This window comes from Silurus meridionalis, chromosome 8 (genome assembly GCF_014805685.1).
Source record: "Silurus meridionalis isolate SWU-2019-XX chromosome 8, ASM1480568v1, whole genome shotgun sequence".
NCBI lineage: Eukaryota > Metazoa > Chordata > Actinopteri > Siluriformes > Siluridae > Silurus > Silurus meridionalis.
In genome coordinates this window covers 23,827,349-23,845,104 of record NC_060891.1, presented here as the reverse complement: position 1 = coordinate 23,845,104, position 17,756 = coordinate 23,827,349, and positions in this window count along the sequence as shown.

Here is a 17,756-nt window from a genome sequence, read left to right as displayed (position 1 = left end):
TTAATCAGTTTTGTGCTATCTAGTGTTCATTCAATCCCCAACTCCAAAAAAAAAAGTTAGGATGCTGGGTAAAATGTAATTTAAAACAGAATACAAATTCCATTAACCCATATTTTATATTATATACTATTCAACAACTGAAAACATTCGGCCCTTCAGGAAATGAAAAATACAACAAGGAAGACCCAGGAATGTTGAGCAGTTTGAATACTGTATTAGACACAGAAAAACTCAACTGGTTTCCTCATTGCCATAATGTATACAAGACTTGTTAAAATTAGAGCGGATGCTACACAGTGGGAAACATCACCCTGTCCCAACTTTTTTAAAGATGTGTTGCAGCCATTAAATAAATCTTAATATAAAATAATATTTAATAATAATGATAATAAAATAATAATAATAATAATAATAATAATAATAATAATAATTCATTTTACTACTAATAATAATATTTTACTTTAAAGGTGCATTTCATCAATTTTTATATTATTTTCTAGGTTATATTTTGAAAAAAATATGGGTTTTGAGATTTAAAAATCATTGCATTCTGTTTTCATTTACATGTCACACAACGTTGCAAACTTTTAGGAATTTGGTTGTATGTTGTTTTATGTAGCACCAAGGTCCTGAAGGAACATTGTTTGATTTCACTGTGTACTGAATATACCTTAAATGACAATAAAGCTAATTGACTTAAGGATCATAAAGCTGATGTCCAAAAACGTGTACAGAAGACATATAATGTATTGTATCCATAAATACAGGGTTTCTAAGACTAAAATTATTTTTTGTTTTTTTATATTACTCAACTTAACATTAACTCTCACTGCTTTAAATTGCATGTGAGAGGTGTTTAGGAGCAGCATAATCATTATTAAGTCAGCTCTTGAAACTGCCTTTGGTGTAATGCCACCAGACTGATTGTGTTTCCCTGTTTTTGAGAGAATTAGAACCAGAAAATTTGTCAGGAATTAAATTTTAATTTATGAAAACAAGAAGAAATCATGTGCATTGTGGTAGAAGCCACAAAATAACAGATTTGTCGTTCTGATCCAAATGTATTCAATTATAGAAAAATAACTGCCAAAAAATTAGCATGCTGTTGTTTTCCATCTCTAACCAAATTCAAGAGGAAATGATGTGCTTCCTGCAGGAAAGGCATCTCTTGGAATGAGTCCATCAAAACTATAGCTAAATGTGTGTTAAAATAAGTTAAGTACAGGTATATGTGTTTCTAATATATTCAGTGCAAATTGACAAAGCTAGCACAAAGCTGCATTATTCAGGGTTTAAAGCATAGAATTATTATTATTATTATTATTAGTAGTAGTAGTAGTAGTAGTAGTAGTAGTAGTAGTATTATTACTGAAAAATGAGTAATGGATTAATTTATTGGTAACACAATTGCCACAGGGGTTGCAGGTAGTTTCTTATTTGTATTCTTTCACTGCTTCCTTGATCTTAAGAATCTGCTTCTATATTGTGATATCCCATATGAGCAGTAGCGAGAGGAAGGGTGAGAGAGTGTGTCCTTTTTTGTTTTAGTTTGGTTTTCTTGTGCTACATTCCCACAGAGGTTTTAATGTCTGCTTAGACATGCTGGGTTAGCAGACAGGTACTCATTGCTTATTAGACAGAACAGTCTGGTCTAGTTTTCTTCTTTTTTTCCCCTTTAGACTAAGACTATCCAATTTTTTATTTTTATATTGTTCTTAGCTTCCTATTGACACTGACCTAGTTTGTATTCCCTCAGCACAATCTGTAATAGTGTCCATGTCTAGCGTTTTTACCCTTGTATCTACCACATACACCAATCAGTTATAACATTAAACCTACCAGCCCAATATTGGGTAGATTTCGCTTGTTTCACCAAAACATCTCTGACCCCGGTCTGGATTCCATAAGATGTCTGGCTGGTATCTGGGACCAAGTTGTTATCAGCAGATCCTTTAAGTCTTGTTACTTGTGAAATGGAGTTTCCACTTGTTTGTACAGCACATCCGATTGAGAGCTGGGGAATTTAAAGGTTGAGTCAACACCTTGAAAACTTTATTCCTCAAATCATTCCTAAACATTTTTTTGCAGTGTAGGTCACACTATCCTGCTGAAGGAGGCCACTTCCATTTGGGAATACAGTTTAGTAATTTAGTAATGTTTGGGTAGAGGGCACTTTTTTAAGTAACATCCACATGAATTCCAGGACCTAATGTTTCTGATGAAAAAATCACTGCATCACACTGTTCGATTTCCTGTATATTATTAGACTGGGGAACCTTCTTCCTTTGCTCCATGGTCCAGTCCTGATGCTGAGAGGATTGTAGAGCTTTCAGCGGTGTACAGGATTCAGAATGGGCACTTTGACCACTTTAGTAGCAGTACATAACCGCAATACACTGCAAGATGTGATGGACTGTACGTTCCGACTCCTTTCTATTAGAACCAGCATTTACTTTTTCAGTTATATGTACTATAGTAGCTCTTCTGAGGGGATCATGACAGACATAGCCTTTTTTCTCTACACATACCTGTATCTCTGAGCCTTGGGTGTCCATGACCCTGTCACTGGTACACCAGGTGTCTTTTATTGGACTACTTTTGGTACAGTAGGTGCTAATCACTTGCATATGTTTTGACCTTGAATATATTTTGGAGATGCTCTGACCCAGTTATCTAGTCCTCACAATTTGTCAAATTGTCCACAACTGTCCACATCCTTACATTTTTCCTGACTGTTCCTTCACTGCTTAATATATCCCACTAATTGATATAGATGCCATTCTAATAAGATACTCAATGACATTCATGTCAACACTCAGTGGTTTTAATGCTATGATTGATCTGTGTATTTTATGTGTTTCAGGGTGTTTCTCATAATACGAATATCCCTTTGTATGGGTAAAACAAAACAAAACAATAACCTGCACCAAGGCCCAGTAAAGTATGATTTTATTTCTAATGAAATAATGATTCGGTACAGATAATTATGCAGCCGTCAAGGAAGGAAGCAGTGCACCGTTCAAAACAAGGCTTGAATAAACCACTTATCTCTCGGGAGCACCGTTATGTAGTAATTACAGCAAATTAGTGTTCTGTAGACTGAACAAGCAACATTTGCTTTTGTTAATTATGCACAGAGTGAGATCCTGCAGTGCGCATGAAGGTAATTCGCCCCTTGGCCTCAAGCTGTGTAACATGGTTTTGCTCATTTGAACTCACAATTGTGCATTTACCTTAACAGATCTCTGCATGTGTTTAATGATTTCTTTTGGACGCTCTCTAACCGGATCTGTTTGTCATTAATAGTGTGATTTGCATGCATTGACAGAATATGTAGTGTAATAGAAAACACTTAAATAGGCATAACGAAATATTTAATAATATTTCATATTTACTCAATAATTCCTGCTAAATGAAGGGACAATGGAAACCATCACTAATGGATAGAAATTCCAATTAATTCAAACTTTGAATACCATTACAAACCGTCAGCTGTTTCCATTATGTAGTCTGTCTGGGCCTATCCTAAAATAATTATCTGTAAAGAAACTATTGGGATATTGTGATTTGTGGTAAGAGCAGAGAGCAGATTGAGAAGAGCCTGGAGAGGTGGAGGTACGTGCTGTAGAGAAGGGGAACGAAAGTCAGTGGGAGTAAGACAGTGTACCACAATTTCCGGACTATTAAGCGATCCCAAATATAAGACGGACCCTCTAAATTTTACAAAGATTTTTATTTTGAACATAAATATGGCGCACCTGTCTATAAGCCACAGGTGTCTACATAGAAACTAATGAACTTTAAACAAGCTTTAACGAAAGACAGTGCCTGTTACACGGCTTGTATCCAAACAGTAGCCTACCAAGAAAGTCATTGTTCACTGTCTTCCTCCTTCCTTTCACAACAATTTCTCTCAAGATTTTATCTTTTGGCATCGTCGTGCGTTTAAAAATCGCCATCAGTGGAAGCTTTTCTCTCGATGCCGTGCAGCTCAGAACAGAGGTAAAGTGCGTTTTTTTTTTTTTTATGCCCGGTTGTTTTCAGTGTGACGAATGATTCGCATTTCCTGTTGACTGTCCAAGTGAGCGGCAGGTCAAACGTCAAAGGAACTTCATCCACATTTATGATGTGGTGCGGCCCGATTTAGTGGGAGCGCGATTTAATATAAAGAGTTTAATTGGTTCACCTGAAACTGTTCGGCAATTTCATTGGCCTATGTTATGGGGCTCAGTTTTTTTACTTGAAGCTTGTGAAAATGGGAAAAACCCAGAAAAAATCCATAAATTAGCTGCTTCATTGTTTAAGCCGTGGGGTTCAAAGCATGGGGAAAAAAGTAACGGCTTATAGTCCGGAAAATACAGTACATGTGTGTGAATGAGAGGGACGGCAGTGGAGTGGTGCGGTTGCATTGAGAAGAGGTGAAGAGTATCTACAACAGTGAAAGAGAAAGTTTATAGGACTGTGGTGAGACCTGGTATGTTGTATGGTTTAGAGACAGTGGCATTAGGTAAAAGACAGGAGGTGGAGCTGGAGGTGACAGCTAAAGATGCTGAGTTCCCTTTCAGGAACTCAAGCTGCATCGGAACGCTTTGGGAACAAGAGTCCAATACCACCACACTGACCAGTCCCTGACTAGTGTGAAAGAGCACAGCTAGGTCGAAGGACAGAGGTGCCATGAGTGGCGCAGAGGTCAAGGTTGTAAAATCCCACAAAGGTGAGCAGAGTGAACCAGCCCGCAGCGTCGCAGAGGTCTTGGAGGGACAATCCAGAGGACCAAGCCTTAGAAGCTGACACACTCCGGGTCGAGTGTGCTCTAAACCCTGAATGGTGCGGGGAGAATAAAGGACTCTTAAGAGGATGTCAGGAGTAGGTCTCTGCCCAGTAAATGCCCCGACACAGGGGCGTAATAAGCCGAAATGGCAGACGTGTAGACTTTAACATGTCCAAACCTCTCCCATATCTGCTTCACCACATGAATCCATATGATGCCAAAACAGGTGGTTCTCTGTGATAGGGAAAGCACACTCTTCCTGGTATTATGCCAAAACCCCAGTTCCTTTATGTGAGCGAAAACACATCTTTATGCCGAACCGCTAACTGCTCTGTTTGAGCTAATATCAACCAATCGTTGATATAGTTGAGAATGCGGATGCCCTGAACTCTCAGGGAAGCCAGAACCGCATTGACACATTTCGTAAAGGTGCGGGGTGATAAGGTAAGGCCAAACGGAAGGACCCAATATTGGTATGCTTTGACCCCAAAAGCGAACCTCGGGAAGTTCCTGTGAGAAGGGAGGATGGGTACATAAAAGTACGCATCCTTTAGATCTACCGTAACAAGCCAGTCCTCGGATCTGATCTGAGACACGACCTGCTTGAGGGTCAGCATTTTGAAACGGGGCCTCATCAGAGAGCGGTTCAGCTGATGTAGATCTAGAATAGGATGCAACCTACCGTCCTTTTTGGGAACTATGAAGTAGAAACCGAACTCTTTGTCTGACGAAGGGACCACCTCGATGGCATTCTTCCTCAGGAGAGAGTCTACTTCTTGTTCCATGACCAAAGCCTGCTCGCTTCCCACCAGAGTTTGGGACAGAGCCTGTTGCTCTACAGTGCGCAGGACCCATCAAGACACGGGAAGAGAGGCGGAGCTGCATGCTCTTGTGGCAAGGGAGGCCTCTCCTTAGAGGGCTCCCTACTCGAAGAACACTCTACCTCGGGAACAGGTCTACCGTGCTCCACTCCCAAGCAAGCGACGCATTAGCTGTATTTTGTGCACAGTCGGAACGATTGTTTGCTTTTTGGACATTTACAACTTACCTGCAGAGGACAACACACAGAGAGCACTTTCTGAACAAGCAGAAGCTGGTGCTAGATATTATTAGATATTATTTCATTAATTTATTTAATAAAGGATAAATCAACATTCCATTGAATGACTACTGTATATTGATATTTTAATATGACTGCCACTTTCTGTCTTTTTTACCGTCATCTTTTTCCTAGCACATATCCATCTACAGTATATCTCATCCACTCATTCTTTGTAACTATGTTTTCATAAGTATAAAATTGAAAACTACAGCACTTTTATGACCTCTTGCAGTTATCTGTCTGGGATGATTTTTCCAACTAAGGATGTAACCCTCTGAATAGTGTCTGGCAGTTTCTGCCAAAAATATACTCCATCTCTATGAGATGCTAAGTTTCATTTCCTCCTTTCTCATTGCAGTCGATTCAGAGAACAGTTACTATATTAGTACTCTTTATTTTCTTGATAGATTCATGAAATGAAATCTCAATGAAGTCCATTTCGGTTTCAGGATGTGGCACAAAATACAGCAGGGAGAAAAGTTCAGGGAGGGTGAATACTATGTAAGAAAGTATATTATCATACAGTATGTCTCAGATGTCAGTGCATCGGAGTCATTCACTTTCCATTTCAAGTAGTGTTTAAACAAATTAAAATAAATGGTGATAAAAACATGAATAAAGATCCAAAAGAGGATTATTATTCAGCAGGTAGGCTTGTTTAACAAACCAATAAGTATACAGAAGAAAGGGAAATAAAAACAGGCAAAAATTTAGATGTTCATTAAATGGATGGAGTCTGCTTGTGAAGTATTTGGAACCTTTTAGAGCATCCCTGCAATTATTTGTTTGGATTCAAGTTGAGGCATTGTGCTTTTGTTTTTGTCTTGTCATGTTAACTGATTGTGTGCATCCCTTTCATGTTAAGCCTTAATTACAAGCATGTCGTTGTTGTTGTTTACCTATGCTTTGGGTCTTGTTTTCCCACCTTCAGAGTCCCGATTTATATCGGACAGTTTAATGCTGCCTTTGTCTTCTCACCATTGTTACAAAACAAATTTTTTTTAAAGATTTTACACTATATGCACAAAGGTTTTTGTGGACACCTGAAATTAAGATTATTATGTGACTTTTGGACATCCCATTCCACATTTAGTCACTATTTGCTATTAAAAAAACCTCCACTTTTGTTAGCAAAGTATCTTTCACTCCAACCCAAATATACTATATCTTAACAGAGCTGGTTTTGTGTTTGGGTCTTCTAGTTCAAGTAAACGGAAAAATGTACAATTGTTTGTCTCCAACTTAGTTGTAACAGTTTGGGGAAGAACCACACATGCCTGAAAAAGTCAGATGTCTCAATGCTTTTGCCTATATATTGTAAAACACATACCCTGAGACCGCTGATATGCATTTGCTTGAAGGTTTTAATGGTCAAACTGTTAGGACCCTCTCCATAATTGTCCTGGTTAGTATACAGCTCACCCTGTGGCTTTTATTTATGACTTACTTTATAGACACGCACGTGGGCGTTGAATCCTGTGAGGTGTCCCGCGGCAAGTTTCCACATGGTCTTCTGTCGTTTCAAACACAAGCGCAAGATAAAAAAACTGCACTGAGTGAATTATGTACCTGTATGAAATATAGATGGCGTGTGGCTTAAAACAGCATAAAAATGTGTGTGATGTGATGCAGTGGCACGACACCCGGTTTCATCTTCACAGCCCTTTGATATGTGTTAAATAACTGCAGAAATTTAGCTTAAAAAGGGCGGTTTAGCTTTATTTGTGTGTGTGTGTGTGTGTGTGTGTGTGTGTGTGTGTGTGTGTGTGTGTGTGTGTAAAACCCTGGTCTGAAAGATCACTTCCTTCTCCATGTCTAACAGCGGTGTCAGAAAAGCAAAGCTGAAAACAAGGCAGGATTATTGATCTGTCCGTGTTCGCACACAGGGTACGACCTTGCAGTGTTGCAGTGGAAAGTGTGGGAGTGTTCCAAGCACGAGTGCTCTTTTGCTGTGCCGCAGGTGGGAGGAACACACATAGGTTCTAACCTACCTACCTACCAACCAAAGAGAAGGACAAGAATAAAGCATTACATAAATCACAACCAAAAAAGAATAAAACATGGTGAAAAAAAATGTATTCAAATGTTTAGCACTGCATTAATGACAGTTATTAACAATAAAGACATGAAGCCTTTGAGATGTAGATACTAAGGTAAAAAAATATCAGCAAATAAAATGTGTGCTCTGATGCTAAACAAGCTTCGTAATTTCAAGTTTGTATTTTATTTGCCACGTACGCACCTACTGTATACTGTCATGATCTAGACTCACCTCCAATGTCTCCCTTCTGCACTTCCTGGGCTTCATGTGTATTACACAGACCAGGCATAACATTATGAAATTATAACATAATGACCGGTAAAAGAATAACACATATCATAGACAGCAACTGAAAATTTTGGGCCAACTTGTGATGTGTAGACCAATGGTCTCCAACCCCCGGGCCGCGGACCGGCACTGGTCTGTGGGTCATTTGGTACCAGACCGCACAGAAAGAATACATAACTTACATTATTTCTGTTTTATTTATTATCTGATTCTGAACAATGTTTTATTTTGGAAAATGACTGGATTCTCTTCGCCACATCTGTTTATGACTCACTCTTGATGCATGTCATGATGCCTCGGTCACATGTCTTACCTCCATCCGCTACCTTCTTAAAGGGGCTGCTCCGGCCGCTAACACATAATGCATTACCGCTAAATTCAACTGAGATGATACTGCACCCCTGGAGCACAGTGGTTTTAGGGTCTTGCTCAAGGGCCCTAGAGTTGCAGCTTGGCAATATTGGGGCTCAAAGCCCCAACCTTTCAATCAGTAACCCAGAACCTTAACCACTGTGCTACTACTTCCCCATAGAAACACGTTATACAGACACAGAACAACATCCAGTGAAACACTTTGAAAGCTGGTCATAACATAAAAATAGAATAGAAAAACATTGATTTACAATAAATGTGTAAAATAGAAATTAAAGGAAAAAGTCTGAATAAAATTTACTTTAGAAAAAATAAAAATAGAATGTGCATAATAAAAGTATAAAAAAAAAAAAAAAGTGAATGAATTCACATGCCTAAAGCAGCATTTACATACATAAAAAGCGCTTCAATTCGTTGGACGTGCTTCTCCAGGGGATCATATAATATTATTTTCACAGGATTAACACCAACTCTGCAATTCAATTTAATTTAATTCAGTTTATTTTAAAAAAAAGGATTAAGCAGCTTTACAGAAATTCGGATAGAAATGTAATTTTAAATGCCCTTTGCTTATTGAGCAAAGGGCTCATTATTCTGATATTAAACAGATAAAAACATGTTTTTTTTATGAAAATATTTTATAATTCCTGACATTTTAAAAATAATCTCCAGCATCGGCATTTTGTACAAATCAAGTTTTATAATATAATAATTATATATATAAATATTATTATAAATAATTTTTCAGCTTTTCACTCACCACAATTTTTTTCCTGCATTTGTTTTTCGTTTACTTCTACATTTTACTTGCATGTATAATGTATGTAAATATTACTCTAAATGGATAAAAAGCATGATTTGCTGTTGAAATAACCAGTGTTGGGCAGTAACGCGTTACTGTAATGCAGTTACTTTTGACAGTAACTAATACTGTAACGCGTTACTTTAAAAAAATTAAGTAACTCCGTTTCCATTACCGTATGGTGCGTTACCCGTTACTTTTTTAAATGAATGAATTTTAGCTGAAGTGTAGCCTACAGTCTAACCTATTTACAGCAGTGACACATTGTAGGATTAGTGGATGAACCACTGTAAAGACGAAGAAGACGCACTGTGGGCGTGTCTCCGTTTATTCAGGTCTGTGCGGCAGTAATGGCGAGTTGAGGCGAGAGCAAGACGAGTTTCTCAAAGTAGAAATATGCTCATTATTTCACTTTAGTTAAGCATAAAGACGTAAACTTTTTAGTCAAATGTAAGCTGTGTCTTTCTGGTTCGAATCGTATCTACTGCGATAAACAGCAACTTCAATCTGTTGAAGCTCCTCCAGAAACTCCATTCTGTTTAAGTTACTGTATACATATTCCAGGTCCTAAAATCCATATTCCTTGCCCTGAATCTTTCGAGCTTTCCAGCATCATCATGGAGGGGTCCATCCCTGTCCTCTAAATTGTGTAGAGTAACATCAAGTTTATTTGGCCAGACTGATGCAGCGCTGCTCACTATGGCTGTGCTTCAGTCTTACCACAACAATGGATGATGGAAAGGTATTAATGGTGTCCACAGTGAAGAAAAATCATCAGGCTGCAGATTAAGCCTTCCATGCCACCAAGCAAATAATCCATTTCCTGGCAGCAATCAAGGCCTCAGAGAGAGATCTGTGGTTAAACTGTAACGATTTCTAAGAGAACGAAAGATGCTTCTTGCTGAAGACAATGATCTCACAGGGATGTTTCACCAAGGACTTACGGAGTCATTAAGTCCCAGTCGACCAGACTAGGTTTTTAAACAAGGTGACCACAATCTACCTCTTCCCCTGTCACCCCCTATCTCCACTCATCTAGGAGTATGCCTCCTTAAGGCATTGCTTAACCCCCATGTCTCTAGAGGAGATTTGTGTGGCAGCTGAATAGTCTTTCCTGCAGTCTTATCAACATAGCAGCCAGCACTTCTGGTATGGTGCAGTTTTGGACTGCTTCCCTATAGTGTCAACCACTAATGCAGCATTGATTGAACCTATGGTAGAAAACAAGACTCTATATACCTCCTACACACCTACTGCATCCTCCTTAAGGAGAAACCCAGTGATGCGATGGTACAGTACTTAAGTAAAAAGTAGCCATTATTACTATCTGTTTTAGTGTCAAGCTGGTAACTGGACCTCACCGCATATTAATATTAGGGCTGTCAATCGATTAAAAAAATTAATCGTGATTAATCCCATTACTGTCATGAGTTAACTCATGATTAATCACAATTTAATTGCACATTTTTATCTTTTCTAAATTTACCTTAAAATAATACATTTCAGGTTTTTAATACTCTAATCAACATATGTATGGACAAATATATAAGCTTTATGCAAATGAATGTTTATTATTAGTGAAACCAGACTCAACATAGAGCATGAAGACAAAATAATCTCGTAAAAGTAATGATTTAAATTAATGGTTTTAAATTACGTAAATTATCTGGACACCAAACGGAACCTTTGCTATGTTTCCACACGGACAGTTAATGAGGTGATACCGAAAAAACTGTACCTCTTCTAACATTCATACTGATTACATAATCAGAGAATATTTACCTCAAAGACATAATAAACCTCAAAGACATAATAAATAAAGGTATATTCTATACCTATATTTATTATGTATTTAAAGTTAGTATTCACTGAGATTTAGGTTGTTTTATTTGTGTGTCTGTGAAGAGAGATGGTAGAGAGCACCCCCTTTCTGTTTTTTTTTTTTATTTTACAAAAGCACAGCATTTTTTTGTTATTACAAGTGTTTAAAAAATAAAGTTAGACCTTTTAACAACTTTGTTGATCTGCTTTATGATTTTGAATGGCCCGATGTATTGCGGACTGAGCTTTTTACAGGGCAGTCAGAGGCGCAGATCTCGGGTCAAAAACCGCACCAGATCTCCTGGTTGGTAAGGGCTTAATTTCAGAGGATCTGTGAACGTCCGGGTGGTCCTGAGGGCTCTTTGGAGCTGGGTATGTGCTGACTCCCACATGCACGCTTTTCCGGAACTAGTAATCTACTGCTGGGACGTTAGATTGTTCATCTGTCCAGGGAAATAGTGGGGTTAGAAGACTAGCACGCACTGGAATGGGGTCAGGCCAGTGGCTTCCTAGTGCAGGAAGTTTTGCGCACTCGGCTCATGGAAAAAAACGGTTCCAGCTCGTTTGATCCTGGTGGTAGTAGGACCGGAGATGGGACCGCGGTCATTGTGGGGTCAGCAGGGGGACCAGTTTTCCAGCTGGTAAGTGGCATGTGGTCTTTGACATAGCAAAGACAGAGCAGCCTTGGACATATCTTGCTATGTCCCTGCACATCACTTGCCACCAGTAGCGCAATTAGACCAAGAGGAGGGTCTGTCTTCTCCCCCGGTGGGCGGAACCTGGGGAACAAACATCTTCCCTTCCGGGCATTCGGAGGGGGCTGTTTCTCCTTGCGTCGCCATCCGGATCTGTTTGAATTATGATGAATGCTAATATTAATCTGAATACTTAAAGGAAAGTGTTAATCATACCCTGTTCAGCTCAGAATGGCACAAATGCCTATACAAATCATATTATTGCTATTGATCATTTTTTCCTATTAATATCTCTTTATGAACAAAGGGCCTTTATTGTATTAGTGGTTCAACAGCACTTCAGACTGAGAGACTGAGAGTCTGTGCTGTAACTGATTCACAGGAATCATTGATTTGTTAGTCTCTGAAGTCAGGGGCTAACAGAGATAGTGATGCTTGTGTGTGTGTGTGTGTGTGTGTGTGTGTGTGTGTGTGTGTGTGTGTGTGTGTGTGTGTGTGTGTGTGCTGTTTTATTTAACATTTCATTTAAGGCAAATAATTAAGAGCTAATTATGATTTACAACAGTGGCCTGGCACAAAGGCAGCAAGAAAGAAGAAACACAGAGTGGAACAAGAGAGAGAAAAAGACCTTCTCTGCTGATCTAAACTCTTTAAAAACCACTGGCTTAAGTCGTATATATTTTTGCCCATTGATTCAATTTAATTCATTTTTATTTGTATAGCGCTTTTAACAATGAACATTGTCTCAAAGCAGATTTACACATATAATGTGGTGATAAAAATAAATAAGATGTAAGTTTTTCCCTGATGAGCGAGCCGGGACATTGATATGCATTCAATTATTCCCAATAGAGTATTCTCTTAATTTTACAGCTTTTACATACATCTCTACTTGCAGCAGCCCACCCAAGTGTCTGCATATGTTGAAGTCCGCACATGAAGAGTTTTTTCCAGCAAAAACTCTATGTTGCTTTAACTAATCAAATTGCGATGTGGCCACTCCAAGCCCAATAGAAGGCATCCAATCACGTTGACATTTTCAAATCTTTGATTGGATGGTCAGTAAGCACTCTAGTAAAAGCATGTAAACCAATACTGGAGCAAACTGCACAAGCTCTGATATAGTCGTGTGGATGACAGAGAAAAATTATTTGGTCCTAGAAACAAAAACAAGGACAACTTACAAGATGGAAAAAAAGCCAAAAAAGTTCAAAACAGTTGTTAAGCTTTTTCATAACAATTAATACTTTTGCGTTTTCTTTCCTGTAAAATTTGCACAAAATCACACATTAGTTTCATTTCAAATCTACAGGAAATCTGTAATGCACAGGAAAAAATCCTTACATTTTACATTTCAATAAAAAAGGTATAAAACCTCTGCAAGATTTCAAACGATCTCACTCTTTGGCCAGTGGTGACCAATAATGTGGTGTTATTTATTTAATTGTACTTCATCAGAGTATTTTTACCTTTTGAAAAACATTTTCATCACTACATTTTAATGTGTAGTATTTTGCGTTACACTTCACTACATTTCAGAAAAACATGCTGTTCCTCAAATAAGTGAAAACATTGTAAAATGAGAAACTGTGGTGAGAGCACAGGCTTAACCCTGCAGTTCAGGTGAGTGTGTGTGGAGTAGGGGTTCACTCAGTGTGTGTCTGTATCAATAGAAAATTCTTTTCTTGAAAAGGTCTGATGTGCAGGCGAATGGAACACTGAACTGCATCCATTATTCACATAGAGTTCTCCCAGATCACTACTTGACACTTAAATCCATTTAAAAAGCCAGTACTTTCTGTTTTACCTCAAGTAAAAAAGTCAATCAAAGAGTTTTACCTTTATTGGAGTTGTATTTAAGCAGAGGATTTGTACTTTATTCTCAACTGCTATTTGACAGATGTTCCACTGCCATACTAGATTTTGTGCCATACCTCACTGCCCCATTTAGCTCCATATAGCTATTATTGCACCTAGTGGTCGCAATGGGAGTTAGCGTAAACAAAATGATAGCAGATTCAGTTGAAAGTTTAGCGATCACCAAGATCTCATTTTATATTTGAGTTCACTATATTCTATATATAAAATCTCGATATTGTATGCTATATGGCAAAGAATTGAACATCAGAAATGTGTGCGCACTATGGTGACCATAGTGAAAATTTGAACAGGCAAGTAGCCACCAAATGTCTCAAATTTGACAAAGCTGATGATTTCCTGCACTCTTGCACTACGAGAGAGGGAAGTGCACAGACATGCCGATACACCCAATTTTAGGAATATCTTCATGGAACACAGTGTGCCAGTGTTGCCCCAGGCCTGGTTCGGTCTTACGCAATTCCTTCCACTTCCTGTACAGGGACTGCTACTGCGAGCACATGACTAACAATGTTACCTTTATGATATTTATGGTATTAACCCAGTTACTATGTGACCTTCCAAGGTGCTGTTTCGAATTACATGCCAGTTTCAGAAAAAGTTTTATATTCAAGAACATTTAGAGCATCACAATCACATGCATTTTCTCTGAAATGCATACGAATTCGAAGATAATAGTTTCTTTAATGAACAACTAATTAGCTAATGATCAGATCATTAACCATTTCCATCTACACCATCTTTTCACACTCACCTAAAAGCACACATACACACATTCCTCCATAAGGAGTGTAAATACATGTTAAGAAGTGTTGCTGCATGAAAGCTCCAAGATCCCTGGCACAAAAATATTCTTCACCTACACCATATAGACAAAGGTTTATGGAAACTTGACCACAGGATTGGTATGTAATTTTAGAACATATATTTCCACATTAAGTCCCCATTTGCTGTTGTAATAACTCCTGTTCCACTCAATATTAGAGTGTGCATGTGTAGATTTGGGTTCATGTAGTATAAATAGGCCTGTGGCAGAGGTACACACATTCTTCACTTAAGTAGAAGTATAGATACTCAAGTATCTACTACAAAAGTATCCATTACTACATGCTGTTTAAGTGTCACGCTGGTAACTGGACCTCACGTCATATTAATATTAGGGCTGTCAATCATTTAAAATATTTAATCACGATTAATGGCAAGTTAATCGCACATTTTTATCTGTTCTAAATGTACCTTAAATGAATACTTGTCAAATTTTCCCTGGGTTTTTCCCGGTTTCACAAACTTCAAGCCAAAAAACTGAACCCCATAACATTAGACCAATGAAATTTCCGAACGGAAACGAAAAAACGCACCTCACCTGTGTTCTGAGCTGCAAAACACATGTTCTGCATATACACACGGCTTATGTTAAAAATAAAAATATTTGTAAAATTCAGTGGGTGCGGCTTATAAATGGGTACGCTTTATAGTCCGGAAATTACGGTAAGTAATTATTGTGTTTTAAATTGCTATGTTTCCACACAGATGGTTAATGAGGTGATACCAGAGAAACTGTACCTCTTATAACTTTCATACGGATTACATAATCAGAGAATATTTGTATCGATGTGATTTGATTTATTTAAAAGTAGTCTTTTTCAAGCTTTCTATACATATATTTATTATGTCTGTGAGGTTAGCATTCACTGAGATTCAGATTGTTTAGTGTGTCTGTGAATAGAGGAGACAGAGACCCTGTATGTTTTACAAAAGCACAGTTTTCTGTTGTTATTATGAGTGTGTATAAATAAAAGTAGACACTTTACAGATTCGTATTGCTCCTATCTGTACGATCAAAAAAATTGTATTTTAAGTTAAGTTTAAGTTTAAGTTTCAGAGTTATGAGGTAAAAATAACACAAAACATGCCGCCGTGTTTGTCGATGCCAGAGGATTAATTGTGTGCATCATGACGAAATTTATTGCTGATTTGAGACGCATCAGTAAAACAAATGTTTGCTGATTAAAAAATATTTTCCATGGAGTTTTTTTTTTTATATCTGAGTAAAGAAAGGATGTCTTGAATAAACGTGGGTTGCGCTGAAGGTTTACCAGTACCATCCCTACAGTGAAGCATGGTGGTGGCATCATTATGCTGTGGGGATGTTTTTCAGCAACAGGAACTGGGAGACTAGTCAGGATTGAGGGAAAGATGAATGCAGCAATGTACAGAGATGTCCTTGATGAAAACCTGCTTCAGAGTGTGCTGGACCTCAGATTGCTATGGGACAACTCTGTGAATGGACATGAGTGGCCGAGCCAGAGCCCATACTTGAACCGGATCGAGCATCTCTGGTGAGATCTGAAAATCGCTGTACACTGACGCTCACAATCCAACCTGATGGAGCTTTAGAGGTTTTGCAACAAAGAATGGGAGAAACTGGCCAAAAAAAGGTGTGACAAGAGTGTAGTATCTCCAGCATCTCCAATACCAAGTAATGTGTGTGCATTTGTCATCTGCTCTGTGATATATACAATGTTTGATTTGGATTGTGAGCCATGTTTGTGATTGACGATCCAGTGTGCCCACTCTTAAATACAACAAATAGACTCTAGAATATTATGGTTTTAAATTAGGTCTTAAAATGAGAATGTCATGTGCGAAAAATTAAGTACACCATTGAGATTCAAGGCAAGGTTGTAGCCAAGTGTAGCATATATGTGGATATTTGCACCTGTCATTTACCAAGCCATTTTTTCTTGATTTCCTGGTTTTGATATTGCTTTTGCTCTTTTCATCTCATCCAAGTTTTGCCCAAGGTCACATTAGTTGTTAAATGCGCAAGCTTTGCCTGCTTTTTTGTTCATGTTCTTATCCAATGCTTGCATCTGCCTCTCCAGCATCTCCAATACCAAGTAATGCATGTGCATTTGTCATCTGCTCTGTGACATACAGTATAAACAAACAAACCAAGTCGAATCTTCACCAAGGTGTTATGAAACGAGGATCATGCCATTTTAGTTATATGGGGGTGCTTAATTTCTGGTTTTACATAAGTTAATATACAGAATATCAGACCATTATACTCAATACTCAAGAGATACTCAAAGAGATTTGAGGCTGTAATTGGTACCAAAGGTGCTTCAACAAAGTAGTGAGCAAAGGCTGTAAATACTTGCTGTATGTACATGTAATTTGTAAAACGTGAAAAAGTGAAGCGCTGTGAATACTTTCTGAATGCACTGTATAAGAAAGGTAACTTTTTATTCACTGTAGATTTGAAAGCCTCTGAAACTTGTTGAGATTTGAAAACAGCTTTGCCAAGTTTCAAACCTGCTTTAAAAAAAACGTCTGCTGAATTTTTTTATTTTTTTTTAAACAGACAAAGGGCTAGCCTCTCCAGCTTCCATAGAAAAAGGAAAGTAACTGGAATAGAAAAGAAACTGGAATATTCATGCATTACAAACTGACATTGAGTCAAAGTGGATTTAGATGGGAGAGCGCAGGTATGCAGACAATAGATTCAGATCTCTTTGGTGAGTTCTCTAGCATGAGTGCAAACACACCTATGTGTGTGTTTGTTCTGCTTCTTGTTCCCTGAGATTATTGATATCCCCGGTTGCTCCTAGTAGATTTAGTATAATTGAACGGTAGAGTGAAAGACGTTTGCAAGAACAAATACGAATGCAAATTAAAAAAACAGCTCCTGTTCACTGAATTTCTTTTTTTCTCTTTTTTTGCCTTCCCCCATTATCTGTATTTCCCTCTTTTTAGCCAATACACTTAAAAAAATTCTAGGCTTCTCTGCATCTTTGATTGTACACCATAATAGTATGTACGTAAAAAATTTAATATCAATCCAGATGTTTTTTCCTCAATCCAGATGGATTCCCCTTTTGCTGTTATAAGCTTCCCTCCTCTATGAATAGTTTCCACTAGATTTTGGGGCATAGCTGTGGGAATTTACCATAAGATTTGCTTCAAGGTCATTAGTTAGATGG